The sequence below is a fragment of the Trifolium pratense genome, linkage group LG2 (genome assembly GCF_020283565.1).
Source record: "Trifolium pratense cultivar HEN17-A07 linkage group LG2, ARS_RC_1.1, whole genome shotgun sequence".
Lineage (NCBI taxonomy): Eukaryota > Viridiplantae > Streptophyta > Magnoliopsida > Fabales > Fabaceae > Trifolium > Trifolium pratense.
In genome coordinates, this window is record NC_060060.1 from 60,423,379 (window position 1) to 60,439,182 (window position 15,804).

The following is a 15,804-nucleotide window of genomic DNA, read 5'->3' on the forward strand; positions in this document are numbered from 1 at the left end:
GGCTTCTGCTACTGCAAAAGAAACAACTTCACAGCCTGAAGCTTCTGCTACCCCTCAAACCCAAGTAAGCCATTCTTATTTCTTGTTACTTCTCCAGCTTTTGGCTGTGTTACTCATTCTTTCATGGTTTTATTTGTTTCAGCCACAAAACTCTGCTCAAGCTATTTCTCAGGATGAGCCTACTCCTAGCAAAGCGGCGGAGGGGGTGGTCGAAGGACCAAGCGATGCACATCCTGAAGATGTTGCAGAAAAAATCCCATCTCCTCAGCCTGTCGGAACGGCCATTCTTGCTGAAACCTCATCACCACCCAAAGCTCCTGGCTCGCCTCACCACGCTTTCGAAGATGATACCCTTAAGCCTAGCAATGAAGAGGACCAACTCGATCAAAGCTTACCACAACAGAATCCTTCGACAAATCCTGCCCAAGTATTGGCTGATAATGATCCTCCAACCAACTTTCAAGCTGACCCCATTGCTAATACTGAACAAAGGCCAACAGTTGATGGCGAGCACTCCACTACCAATCAACCACAACCAAGTGGGTCGAACCATGAGTCTAGTTCGCCCAGTGCTGGCACTTTCGACTCTGAAGATGGGAACTCCTATATTGGTGATTCACTTGGTGAAGAGGGAACTTCCGTGTCGAAGCCATTTCCTACTGTTGTCTTACCGGCTGAACTTGCCAAAGAGCTAAGAGATTTAACCCCGGCAGATGCACTCAACAAGCTTTTATCAAGTCATGGCGCCTCTAGCTCTGCTGTTGGGAATACGGAAGATAAGGAAGATGCACTTGCGCAAGAACAGTTTGAGCACGAAATCAGATTTAGGCGAGAGATCCTTAATGGGGATATGCTGGGCCTGCTTGAACATGATTCTTCTATATATTACAACATCAAAGCCCTTTTTCGCAAGCTGCAGAACCCAAGGACTGACGAAGCCATGTTCCTTTTAGTGACTCAGGCTGAAACCTTTTTAGAACAATTCGTTAGTCAATCTCAGCTCCTAACCAGGACTAGCAGCCTTTTGACATCTCTGCTTGCCACCCAGCAACACCATTTCGAGCAAGCTAATAGTTGCAATGCAGAGGTCACAACTATCAAGGCTGCCTCTGATGAAGCTCTTGAGCAACTTGTGGCTTGTGAGAACAATATTGCTCAATGGCAATCTGAAATCGAAGCGCTAAAGGCAAAGATTCGACAAGAGGAGGCTAAGATGGAAAAGCTAGCTGCAGTGGCTATTGAAGCACAAAAGGTTAAGCTTGATGAGCTAGCACGTGAAGGTATCCAACACTACAGTGATGGTCTAGCTGTCCGGAAGCGAGTTGAGCACCTTGCTAGTGATAAGGAAATGCTACAACGTAAACTGGCGTCCATTCGAACTCAGTATTACCAATTTCAAGCGGCCAATCGAAAGCCTCCTTCAACATCCCAACAACAACCTTGACTTTATAAATTTTCCTTTTAGTCTCAAGTTTTTTTTTTTTTTTTTTTTCTTTTGGATGTCGTAATTGTAAATCTTTTAACACTAGCAACTGTCAAACAATTTCGTACATGCCTTTTGAATGCATGCCCGTTTTGGCTTTTTAATGCTGCAGGTTCATATATTGGCTGAGTATTTTATTCCTTTGTTGTTGTTTGCTTTCCTTCTTTTGGGTCACTCTCCCAAGCCTTATTAATGGCACTTTGTAAGGAATGAAGCGAACATGTTCCCAAAGCAGTCAACATAATTAACTACATGGCTTTGAGCATTAATGCAATGGCATTTCCTATGCAAACTGACTGTGGTTAGTTGTAACTGCCTAGCTATTAACGCGTATTAATCCTTCTATAAATACCCACGCCTTGCAACTCTTTTGTTCAGCACTTTGCACCAATTAACGCATCAACACCTCTCCACAAAGAATGGATAACAAGAAAAATCTTCCTTCCTCTTCCCCGGGCTCAAGCACACCACGTCCTCTTGGAAGGGGACGAATCAAGATTCCAGCTTCCAAACCTCCACGCACTAGAATCCTTCGCCCTAGGCCGGCACCAGCCAAGGTAGTAGAAACCATCATTCTCTCTTCTGATTCTTCAAGCTCTAGTTCAGATGATGAAGATGAGGATTACCTTGAGTTCCTCAGTACCCTAGAACCTGATGAAGAATACCCAGGAACTCCAACTCCTTCTTCTGAGGATGAAGACTCTCAGATCTCAGAACTTTCCAATTCTGATTCAAAGGATGAGGGAACTCGGGTTCAGGGTAAACCTTAAGTGTTTATCTTTCAACATTCAACCATTTCTTGTATTTTCTTGAACATTCTTGAATGATTGGTTGTATTGTTGATTTTGTATGAATAAAAATTGATTCTTGGCATTTTCTTTTACCATCTTGCAAATTCTATCCTTGCGTTATTCATTTTTTATGGTTATTTCTTGCAACATTGGCTTGTATTTCTTTAAATATTTGCCATTCATATTGACTGAACGTCTCTCAGGAGTTAACTCTTCAATCTCATAAGCTCCATTTGACAAAACTTGAGAAATCTTAAATGGTCCTTCCCAATTGGGTGACCATTTTCCAAAGACTCGATCTCGTCTGTCCATGGGGAGGATGACTTTCCAAACTAAGTCTCCTACGTCAAAGAGTTTGGATTTAACCCTTTTGTTATATGCTCTAGCAATTCGTTCTTTTTGTCGAATCAAAGCATCTAACGCCTGCAACCTTTCCTCATCCACGTCTGTTAACTCATCTAACATTATGTTCTCATAGTGATCAGGAGGTAGTTCCCATTGCCTTTGTACTCGAATCGACTGCATCATTATTTCAACAGGTAACACGGCATCGTGACCATATGTTAGTCGAAAAGGTGTCGAACCTGTTGACTCTTTAGGGGAATTCCTACATGCCCATAGGACTTGATCCAAGGTCTTATGCCAATTTTTTGGCTTTTGGGCAACGTGCTTCTTAATTAAACTAATTATAACCTTGTTGGCTGCTTCAACTTGGCCATTTGCTTGAGCATAGTAAGGCGTCGAAGTCATTAGCTTAAAACCCAATTGTTCGGCAAAATCTTGCATCTTTCGACCAACAAACACCGTTCCTTGGTCTGTAGTGATCGTCTCAGGAAGCCCAAACCTATAAATAATATGGTCTTGGATAAAATTGATCACTGTCTCCTGATCCACATTTGTCAGGGCAACAGCCTCTATCCATTTGGTAAAATAATCAATCCCAACTAGTATATAACGTTGGTTCTTGGATGACGCGGGCCTTATCTCACCAATTAAATCTAAAGCCCAGCCTCTAAAAGGCCAAGGTTTGATAATCGAATGCAACTCACTGGCAGGGACGTGTTGTATCCCCGCGTGTTTTTGACACTCTTGACAACCTTTCGCATATTCTATGCAGTCCTTAAGCATGGAAGGCCAATACAAACCCTGTCGAAACAAAAGCCATTTCATCTTGTGGCCTGCTTGATGGGCACCACAGGCTCCACTATGGGCATTTGAAACTGCTACATACGCTTCGTTTTCATTTAGGCATTTCAACAAAACCCCTTCAGGAGTCTTCTTAAATAGTTCATTTCCCATGATTGTGTAATTCAAGGCTCTATACTTAACCTTCCTATCGGCTGTACCTGTTGGATTTTCTATGTATTTAACAATGGGTTGTCTCCAATCCGTGTCAGCCAAATTGTCAATCACAAAGACTTCAGTCATTACTTCATCAAAGTGTGCATCAGCCATTTCGGACTCCCTTTCGCCATTTGGTTCATTTGCCCCCAGCTGATAGGGTATTACCTCACATGAGATTAGTTTTTCTTTAATTTCAACTATCTCATCTAATTTTTTCCCCGTTACCTTATAACCAGAAGCAATTTGGGCTAGGTCATTGGCTTCTTGGTTTTCGATTCGAGGCACGTGTTGAATGTCGCACGAATCAAACCGTTTTAGTAACGAGAAGGCAATGACAAAGTATTTCATCAAATGTTCTTGAATGCATTTGTATTCCTTTGTCAATTGTTTTATTACTAACTCAGAATCTCCTCTGATTTTAACATGTTTTGCCCCCAAGTCCAAAATAATCTTTAGACCTACAATTAAAGCCTCGTACTCGGCTTCATTATTGGAGCATGTTCCATTAATTTTGTACTTAAATTTTGTTGGAATCTTTAAAGGAGAAATGATTAAGATTCCAACTCCTGTACCATGTTTGTGCTTCGAGCCATCGACGTACAACATCCAAGGTTCATGTTCTACATATGTTATTGAGGTCTCAGCCACCGAGTGGTCAACAAGAAAATCAGCCACTACTTGACCCTTTACAGCCCTCAGGGGTTGGTAAGTCAATGAATATTCAGTTAAAGCTAAAGCCCATTTCCCAATTCGACTATGCAAAATTGGTTTTAACAACATATGCTTAATGATGTCAAAATGAGAATAAACATAAACATGAACTGGTTTGATATATTGCTTAAGTTTGGTACAAGAGAAATACAAACATAGACAAAGCTTTTCAATTGGACTATATCTAGTCTCAGCATCATTCAAGATTCTACTTAGATAGTAAATAGCCTTTTCTACGCCATTTTCATCCTCTTGTGCGAGCATGCTTCCAATAGTCGAATCTGATGCTGCGATGTACAACTTCATTGCTTTGTTTCGAATAGGAGGCATTAAAGTTGGAGGCTTCGACAAGTATGCCTTAATATCATCAAATGCCTTTTGTTGTTCCATTCCCCATTCAAATACATCACCTTTCTTGAGCCTCAGCAGTGGAGAAAAAGGTTGAGCTTTACCACTTAGGTTTGATATAAACCTTCTCAAGAAATTGACCTTTCCTAGCAAAGATTGAAGCTGTTTCTTCGTTCCTGGAGGTTCTGTCTCCATGATAGCCTTTGTCTTATTTTGGTTAATTTCTATGCCCTTCTTATGCACAACAAAGCCAAGGAAATCTCCTGCATGTACACAAAAAGCACATTTCAGTGGATTCATTTTTAATCCACATTTTCTCATTCTTTCGAACGATTTTTTAAGATGTTCGATATGTTCATCCTGGGAAGCGGATTTCACAACAATATCATCAATATAAACCTGCATAAATATTTCGATAAAATCATGAAAAATTAAGTTCATAGCTCTTTGGTATGTTGCCCCAGCATTTTTCAATCCAAAAGGCATCACCACCCACTCATAGGTGCCTAAAGCACCAGGGCAACGAAATGCGGTTTTTGGCACATCATCTTCATCAATAAAGATTTGATTATAACCTGAATAGCCATCTAACATACTCAAATATTCATGCCCTGCTGCTGAATCAACTAACATTTCGGCTACAGGCATGGAATATTCATCCTTAGGTGTAGCATTATTCAAGTCTCTAAAGTCTATGCAAACCCTAAGTGATCCATTTTTCTTAATAACAGGAACAATGTTAGCTAACCATTCCACATACCTGGTTGTTCGAATGAACTTGCATTTGAGCAACCTTTCAATTTCTGCTTTGATCTTTGTCATGATTTCCGGTGCAAACCTCCTTGGAAGCTGCTTTACAGGTTTCTTATCTGGTCGAAGGGGTAGCCTATGCTCCACAAGATTTCTGCTTAACCCAGGCATTTCGTTATAGTCCCATGCAAAGCAGTCTCTGTATTTCTCAAGCAACTCGACCATTTTTTCTCTTAAGGTTGGGTCTATATTGGCACTAATGTAAGTTGGCCTTTTAACAGAGCCATCTCCAATATCAACCTCCTGCAAAGGGTCTTGGGCTTGCATTCTCTGAGTCGAACTATGTGGATCTTTCTCAAAACCCAAAGGCTCATCATCATAGATGCAATCTAACCTTTGCTTTTTCCCATCATTTACTTCACTAGCCTCCAAGGCCAGTTCGTCCCTTAAGTCATCGTTGGCTTCGACAGCCATATTTTCTTGAACATTAATGGCCTCAAGAGCCATTTTGATTCTATTCTCGGCTGCGTAAGCCGTAATTCGATCCCATGCTGGGGACTCAATCATCAAACTCATCATGGTTGACCCATCCAGACACTGGTGGGTATGCATCCTCACACAAGGGTTTCTCTATGTCTTCCCTTTCCCAACAAAAGCCATGGGCTGGATGCAACTTAACTGAGTGGTATACATTTTTTGATACCACTTCATTTGGATCGAAGGCAGCATCTTGCTCACCACAAGGAGCAATCGAGGCCAGGTTTTTGTCGAAATTTTGTAAAGTCACAGTGCCTGTCTCTGAAACATATGCACTCTGATCTGCTTCTACGTTCTCGACTAAACCATCTTCTCTCCAGATGATTAATCTTTGGTGCATGGTTGAGGGAACAGCTCCAACACCATGTATCCATTCTCTACCTAATAACAGATTGTAATTAGGTTTGGCAGCTATGACCATAAACAAGGTCTTTCGAACTGTACTACCAACACAAACTTCCAACTGCACTGCCCCCAGGGAATGACCAGTTTTTCCTTCATAGTTGGCCAACACCACATTGTGGGAATGAAGGTCTGTGTCATAGAGACCTAATTTCTTCAACATGAAGTGAGGCATGATGTTCACCACAGCTCCTCCATCCACTAAGACTTTATTGATTCCCACATTATTGACTTTTGCCCTAATGAACAAAGCCTTCAAGTGGTTCTGCATTCCCAGATCTGGCTTTTCGAAGACAGCTTTTTGCTCTTCGACACAACCATTTTGCATAACATAATAACACATTGGCTTATGATCAGCCAAATTGAGGGCTTCGAAGTCCTCTTCCAGCTCATTGACTTCAGTAGGTATATCATATTCCAGTGGCAGAATCGACACCACATTGACCATGACATCAAAATCAGACCCCTCATCCAGGAGATCATCATCCTCCATGTCATCCTCATCTTCTGCCCCTCCTTGGGCATTTTCAGCTATTGGCTCTTCCAATATTATGGAAAGCCTCTCCTTTACTGGCCTCTTGGCCATTTCAACCTTTTCAGCCTTCTGGGTTGCTACAGCCTTGCCCCCAGCCTCAGCCTCTTTTGTTGTCAACTTTTGTTTCCTCTGGAACCTTCGCCACTGAGTGCGGGTCATAGGATTTTTTCCCTTATAGTTATTCCTATAAGAGTATTTGTTGACTTCAGTGGCAGCATTCACTTTTTCCTTCCCAGCTACCACTTTTGAACCCTTGGGTTCGGATACAATGTTCACATTAACATTGCTAGAGCTTCCATTTTCCATCATCCTTCGATTGAAAGTGACGTACTGTCCACTCACCCATTGGTTAACAGGTGCTCTCCCAGATGGTTTGAAAGTGTTTTGGGGGCCTAGCCTTTGCTGGATCGAAAGGCCTTTGGTAATAGGCTTTCCCCAGTTGGCTCCTTTGTAAGGCCAAGCTTTCTGATTTGGCCTAGATTTTGGCCATTTTCTCTTGTTTTCAGCATAAGGTACAACACTTTGAAGGCCTGCAGTAGCCTCTTTGTCGCACACAGCACTGCATCTAGGGCAAAGCATCACTTCAGCATTCTTCAGCTTGCACCTATTTAGGAAGTCCACCAATTCTTCCTCAGCATTGGGGTACACCTCACGTACCCTCTTTTCATACTCCTCTTCAGGCACAGCCTTGATTGGAGCAGCAGCGTCTATCACTTCAACCATGTTGCAGTCATAGACTTCGACATAGGTAGCGTCTGCAGGTGGCAAGGGATCTGAATCTACCTTCATTGGAGGCTTTGCCTTATCAGCATACTTCAGCCTTCCTTCATTCAGCGCTTTTTGCACCAAATCCCTGAAAACAACACATTGATAAGTTCTATGTCCCAAATAATTATGAAACTTACAATAACCTCTTTTCTTTCTTTGTTCTATTGGTGGTATTTTCATATCTTTTGGCACAATAATTTGGCCGTCAGTCACCAATAAATCAAAAATCTCATCACATTTAGTAATGTCGAAAGTATAAGTCTTTGTAACAAACTTATCATTTTTTGGTTCGATAGGATTTTTTCCATTCTACGGCCTCAACAATTTGCAAGTGTAAGGAGGCCCAGGCTTTAATTCAGCCACATTAATATCACTATCGTCGAAATCTAAGTATTCATCACTCGTTTCATAATCAATTTCATTATCATAGGAATCAACAAAACCTATTTCTTTCTTTTTCTGAAACTTAGAATTTCTAACTTTTTCAGCTTTTAACCTTTCGATTTGTCTCACTCTGTCAGCCAACTGTGACATGTCTCGAAGGTATTGGGTATCCAATTTCTTTCGAATTGAATAATCTAACCCACCAGCAGCCATTTCCACTAGCTCGTGTTCAGGCACTTGAGTAAAGCACCTGGATTTCAGCAAACGAAACCTATTTAAATAGTCATCAATTGACTCTAGGTTTTTTCTTTTTACACTGGCTAACTCTTTCAGACTTATCTTGGTTTGGCCCATATAAAATTGCTCGTGGAAAATCCTTTCCAATTGGGCCCAACTATTGATCGAATTGGGAGGCAAAGTTGTAAACCAAGTAAATGCATTCTTGGTAAGCGAATTAGGAAAATACTTCATTCGCAAATTTTCATTATTCGCCAAATTCCCAGACTCAGCTAGATACCTGGCAATATGTTCTACGGTTGATTCATTAGTGTCCCCAGCAAACTTAGTGTATTTTGGGACTTTCCAACCTCTTGGTAACTCGGTTTGCAGCACATATTCAGTGAAGGCAGAGACAAAGTTTGGCCTTCGACAACCCGTGTTTAGGCCGTTTTGGGCCAAAATCGTTTCGACCATGTTAGCCAAATTGTGTTGGCCAAGCAAATTATTGTTTTGCACCTCTCGCACTACCTCGTCAGGATCCTGGTTCCTCCTAACCATTACCACTGGGGGGTTTTGATGTACCACTTGTGGATTTGGGTTCATAACAGGAGGGTTTTGATTTACTAATTGAGGCATTTGATTAACCTCGTGAGGATAATAGGTTTCCTCTTGTACAACTGGTGTAGGTGTTGGGTTAGGAACTGTTTCAGTAGCCACATAGGTTGGCCTTTGCTGCACTGGAGTCGAAGACATTGCAGGTAGTATTACTTGTGGAGTAATGGGATTTACTCTAGGAGGAGGTGGGGGTGTCCCAAAAAAATCTGCAATTCGACTCATTTGAAATGCCAACATTTGATAACTCTCGTTGGTATTCTGAATTAATGGATTAAACACAGTACCCATTTGTTGTGTTAAGAGATTAACCATTTCATGGTTGCTCTCATCCATTTGTTGTCTCAAAGACAACACAGATGCAGTCGTTAAGGGTGTAGGAGTTACCCTTGACGAAGTATACCTATCAGATTCGAAACTTGGCATCCCTAAACCAAGTGTAGGGGGAGGCCCATACATAAAACCCTGACCTGACGGTGGTTTCGAACGTCCAAAACCAGCAGTTACGGACGGAATTGCCATAGTTGGAATTGGCAAAGTTGGAATAACATCATGCACAGTCGAAATGGTTGGACTGGAGAATATTGGAACATTCACTAACTCAGATGTTACCACACTTTGTGGAGGTGGATCGACTCCACCACTCGAACTTGCTTCGCTACTCATCGCACTAGAACTTGGAGTTTTACTAGGATTAGATCTCTGAGTAGTTTTAACCATAACCTAACTTATCATGAGTTATATGCAAGTAACAAGTTTTTTATTCCACAATATAAAAATAAACACAACTTTAACAAACACAAAACCAGTCCCACTGGGCGTGCCAATTTGTTTACGTTGGAATTTGGTAAACAACCGCTAGTTTAAGTATTTAAACTCGCGAGATCAACTAGTAAATCTCAGGACAATTTTGTGTTTGTTCGTTTCAAGAAAACGGTTTGAAGGTTCGTTTGAATAAGGAAACGAACACTTAGGAATTAAAATATTTTAAAGCATACACGAGAAACTAATTCGAATCGCCTCGAAGTAGCAGTTTCTCAAGCAAGTATCTGGATTCAGACTTAGAAAAAATTACTGGAAAACAAATTGCATTGCATTGAATGAAAAACAATTACAAATAAAGATGGTTCACAAAACATACATTTCTCCTTCGAATTCCGTTCGTTCGATCGCTGAGTACTTAGAATTTTTAGAGAGAATATTTGTATAAATTTTGCGACCCTTGTTCAGAATGAAAAACTACTATAAATACTACTACTAAGTGGTAACTGTTTCTTGATCATCTGGACGCTCCTTCATTTGCCACGTCGACCACGTTCTCCACTTTCATCTTTCATTCCTTCAGCGCGCGCCAAGATCTTTTGGGCCGTTCGTTGTTTCTTTTTTGGGCTTGGCCCAACTATCTCTCGATTCGATTTTGCGCCTTCGATAGCCTCCTGGTAAAACCAAAACTATACGCATCCTCTACAACTCTCGAAACGCTTTTCTGCTTCGACATAGGGAGTTCTCGACACCAACTTTGAAAGTTTTGTTTTGATAATATAACCTCCAAAATAAATATTGGACCCACCAATTATATTTAATTGATAAATACCAAATTTATGTCCAACAGATATCCACAATTAATTTTTAACCAACTTTTACTTTACATACATGTGACTCTTATTCTCGTTGATTGTTAAATAAATACCTCCAAATTAGTAAGGGATATCATAAAAAAACAAAAAAATATACACAAGAATCAAAGGAATCATACTACTTGACATGAATTTTTTTAGGAAAATGCTAACTAGTGCCCTTGAGGTACTGGTTAAGGAACTAAATAAGGTATGAATGTATTGGAAATTGTGTAATTTACTTTTTATAAGTATAAAAGATGCTCTTTTCAATGCAAAAATTACTTCTTTTGGTATCCTTAACTAGTGCCCCGGAGGCACTGGTTAGCATGACCCATTTTTTTAATCTAATAGTGATGCCTCTATTTTGTCCCTTAATTATTACTAGGACAGCAAGTGGAGGTTAAATAAATAAAAGGGACTATATACTATGCATGTCCAATGAGAGTTAAAAATGCTGTTTGTAATTAGTATCAGAGGGGTGAGACAGTGGAGATAAAAACTGAGCATATCCAACCACATTGAAATTGTGATTCATAAATACCTCTGTTCTTCTTCATTAATATGTCACTGAAATGAACGGTAAAGTCTTTAAATTTGATTTGATGTACCTCGGATACTTTCTAGTCTAGCACTTAAATGAAAACAATTTTGCAGAAATAATAGTACTATCAACACCTCCAACAGAGAATCCTTTAAAGTTAAAAAAAAAAAAGTGGATTTAATGAATTCCATTATTGGAGAGATTGATGAGGCAGATACAGTGGTGCGAAAGGGGTTGTACCCGCAGATACTTCGACGCTCAAGTAGGTTGCTTGAAGGGTATATGTAGCCTCTACCGCAGAGTCAATGTCATAAATGTGAGGACAAATTCGACGTCCTCACGATTAATAACTGTGGGAATAACGGTTGAAAAATCATAATTGGGAGTAAATACCAATCCTTCCGATCAATGTCGGCCATTACAGATGCGCCTGCTTCTGTGACCATTGAGCAGAGATGTTTCGACTTGGGCAGCGTGTTTGTTGGGCCAAATTCGACGCCTAATTGTACTGAGGTCAGCACCAAATTAAGCTTAGGCGAGAACATTAAGACATCGTTAGTTTCACAGTAAGAATATTAATCTTTATTTCTCATTCCAATTAAAGAAAGCGATGAATCTGGTAAACCAAAGGTCCAATTAATTTTATTTCCTCCTATTAACATGCATCTTAATAACTACCTGTGATATGTCCCTTTCCATAAGCACCTTTTGCGAGTGATTATAAAAGGAGACCAAGGAGGGAGCATATGTATTCATCATAAATCATGATATGATCGTTTAATTATTACTACTATAGTACTATCCTACTATGGGCATATATGTTTGGCAAGCTAAAGCTAAAGAAGCTAGCTTATAACTTTTTTCTTATGACTTATAAGCTAAAAAATCTGTTTGGTAACAGTCTTTTCAGAAAGAGCTTATAGCTTACTTTATTGACTTTTAGCTTATTTTCTAGAAGCTATTTCAAGCAGCTTCTGAGCTTCTAGCTTCTAGCTTATAATTTTTTCTTCCACTTTTACCCTTATAATTTTAACTAAAATCCACTTTTACCCTTTATAACTTATTTTCATTAAAAATAACATAATAATAATAATAATAATAATAATAATAATAATAATAATAATAATAATAATGTTTTAAATGTGGCAATATTATGTACCTTATCAATGCTAAATATATATAGTTGATAAAATATAACGTTAAACATACATAGTTTGTTATCAACAAATTTACCATAAAAATAAATAATGATCACGTTAAAAAGAAAGTTTGGTACAGACTTTAAAAAATGAAAGCTTGGTATACAAGGTTATGAATCAATGTTTTTTTTACTCAATATTATTTATTTTATATATATTGGAGCAAAAAAATTGTATATAATAACGTTATATCTTGATAACAAAATTTACATGTTGAAAAAATTCTATCGTTATGTTGATTTTTTTTATATAGTACAGAAACTGAAATAGAAATATTTGAAATAATAATATTTAAAATATAAATTAAATTAAAAATTAAAAATTATTATTATTTTAAATATGAATTTAATATAATTTTTAATATATATTATTTTGCACCAAAAAATTAATATGTATTAAGAATGTCCTTTTATGTCATTTTACATTTATCAGCTAGTTGAACCGCTAATTTTAACAAACACTTTAATTAGTTTATCGGCCATCAGTCATCAGCTATAAGCTATCAGCCATCAGCCATAAGCTAACTTATCAGCCAACCGCTATTTTTGCCAAACAGAGCCTATATATGTTTGATGCTTAAGTACGCCTGTGTTTAAATTTTGATGTTTTCTCTTTAGACCCCGTGATTCTTTTTTCCCTTGGATTTTAATTTTTTGCCCTTCAATAAAAACTTTGGTTTTTATGAACCGAATTTTTTTTTGCCTTGAAAAAAAGATTCGGTTTCTGTTAACCAAATTTTTCCTAAATTTGAACTAGAAAAAACTTCGGTTTCTGCGAACCGAAATTTTTATCAAGGGCAAAATTAGATTTTTTGGGTATAAAAAATATTGGGACTAAAGAAAAAACATCTTAAATTTTTTATATTTCACTCTGACCCAAATATGTGCCTATATTTAATAATTGAAAGACGTGCAGTTATTAAGAAGAATGGGAACATAGTAATTTATTTAATTTTTTTGGTTACAAGAACAGAGTAATTTAAATATAGAATCCTTGGTACATAGGTCACCTTAATTTATGGAGGGGGAAAGGAAATGCAACAAATGCATACATAAATGTGTGGTTGTTAATAGGAGAAACCGTTATTTGCTACAAGGTCCGAAGATGGAGAATGTTCTACATCAAATCTTACTATACAATTACCCAGCCAGTCAAGGCACTCATAAATAGTGGATTATGTCCTTTGTATATGTTGCCGTTATTTTTTGCGCAAAAGGACTGTGTCATGCGGTTATAATTATGAACTGTCCGATCTTTCCAAATTGTTTTACCGTGTGAGTTATCGAAACCGTCTAATTTCAAATGAATACTCCAGATTTATTATTGTGTGAAACTGCATGAATGTTGGACAGCGGACAATCCTAGTCCATTTTTTTTGCATGATTTCTAACTTAAAAGCCTGCAATATTTTTCCATCTTTTTCACTTGATGCCTTTTTCTTCCTTTTTTTTTTTTTTTTTTGTTTTCTTTAAATTGGTAATCTTAGTAATTAGTTTTGTTAGTATACGAAGATGGAAATCACACTCCCAAATTTTTGTCATTTTACTTCTTAATTCATCTACTTTAGCCATTAAAGTGATCGCCGATTTTATATGACACTCTTAAATTTATTTCATAAAATGTTTCTCATATTTATCTTTGTGTTAACTTCACTCACATAAAAAAAAAATCTTTGTGTTAAGTTTTGTGATTAAAATCAATGCCACATGATGACTTGTCTACTATGTGTAATGTAATTATATTATGCTCAAGTGCTTCTACAAATGGAATGGTCATTTCAAGCTTCTTGAGCATCTTCATGAATTTGCGAAATTCGAGGTCTTGGTTCTTGACCTTCTTTCTCCTTAGATAAGACACTTTATCATATGGTGAAGGAACTTGAAACTTGGGGTCCTTCACAAGAGATTGCTTGCCTTTCACACTCATTCTCCACTCTCTTTTCAACTTCACCCTCATAAGCTTTTTCACCCTCATTTTTTTCTTCTTTCATATTTTCTTTTCTATTTTCAACTACACCATTCCTCATCTTTTCAACTACACCATTTTTACTCTCCTTCCTCTTAGAATTCTCCCCCACTTTCCGCTGATGGAACTTCTTTACTCCTCAAATTAATGACATTACAACTTTCATTACGATGATCCATAGTATTTCCACCAAAACCGCTTTGAGATTGTAGAGAAGATAATTGTTTTGCTAGTTGACCCATTTGGTTTTCGAGATTTTTGATGGAGGCTTCATGACGTTCGCTTGACATTTCTTGGTTGGCCTTCATCACCTCAAAATTGCTTTGAGTCATCTTCATGGCTAAGATAAGAGTATCTTCAAAAGATTCAAGGTGATCTTCAAAATGTTGATCTTGAGGAAATGCTTGTTTTGGATTAGCTCCATAAGAAAAATTCATGTGATTCTTCACTCCAAGATTATATGTGTTGAAATAAGGATTGTTTTGAAAGGTTGCTTGCACCGTATATTGGGCTTCTAGTTGCTTGGTAATAATTTGTAGTAAAACATTATTGAACTTGTAACTAGTTAAAAGTGTCTCTTGATTGTATGATTCAAACATGACTTCCTTCCTTGCCTAAACAACAAAGAAAATACCTTAGTAGCACTTGCACTATACAATAAAATGAACAATTAAAACTCTAATTATTTTTTTATTTATTATATTTTTTTTTTTGGATTTTCAACTATAACAAAAGTAAAATCAAACTAAGTAAATTGTTGGTTCAATTGCCTTGTCAAAATTAATCGACAATCCCCGGCAACAGCACCAAAAACTTGATGAATAAATTGCAAGTATACAATTACCGTCAAGTAGTAATTAAGATATCGTGTCCACGAGGATTGTTGATTATTCTAAACTAAGACAATTAAACCAATGCTTTAAATAAAATAAAAGAATATTTGGGGGGGTTTTGTTCATAAGAATTTGTTGAAAACAAATATTGGAATTTTATCGAATGGTTGGCGGGCGATTGGATATCTTCGGTTCATCTCATAGTAATTTATTTGGTGAATCATATTATATACTCATGAATTACTCAATTAGTTTCAAGATTGAATCAATAAAATTATTGTTCTCAATCTCTTGGATAATAATCCTCTCACTTAATCTCTTGGGTGAATTTGTGTTTAAGTGAGGTTTTCACAAGCATTGATTCCTAAATCACAATCAATAAACATAAATCTCTAAAGTGATTATCAATATATCATTCCTAAGTTCATAGTTAATTTTCATTCTCATGATAAATCAACTATTAAGTTCATCACACAATTTCGTCAAATTATATGAAACATTAAGTGCAAAGAATAATCAATTGAAACTAGATTATAATCCAATTGCATACAATCAAGTTCACATGGTTCAAACAAACTACATGAGAATCACCTAAAAATCCAATCTAAGAATCTAACCAAACATAGTGAAAGAGGAAATTATATTGATGAAAAGAATTGCAATCTTCATGATTAGGGGAATTGGATGTGTTTCCACACTTGATTCCTTACTTAAATCCACCTTTTTGATGCTTGAAGTTAGCTCCAATGCCTCACTTTGGTTC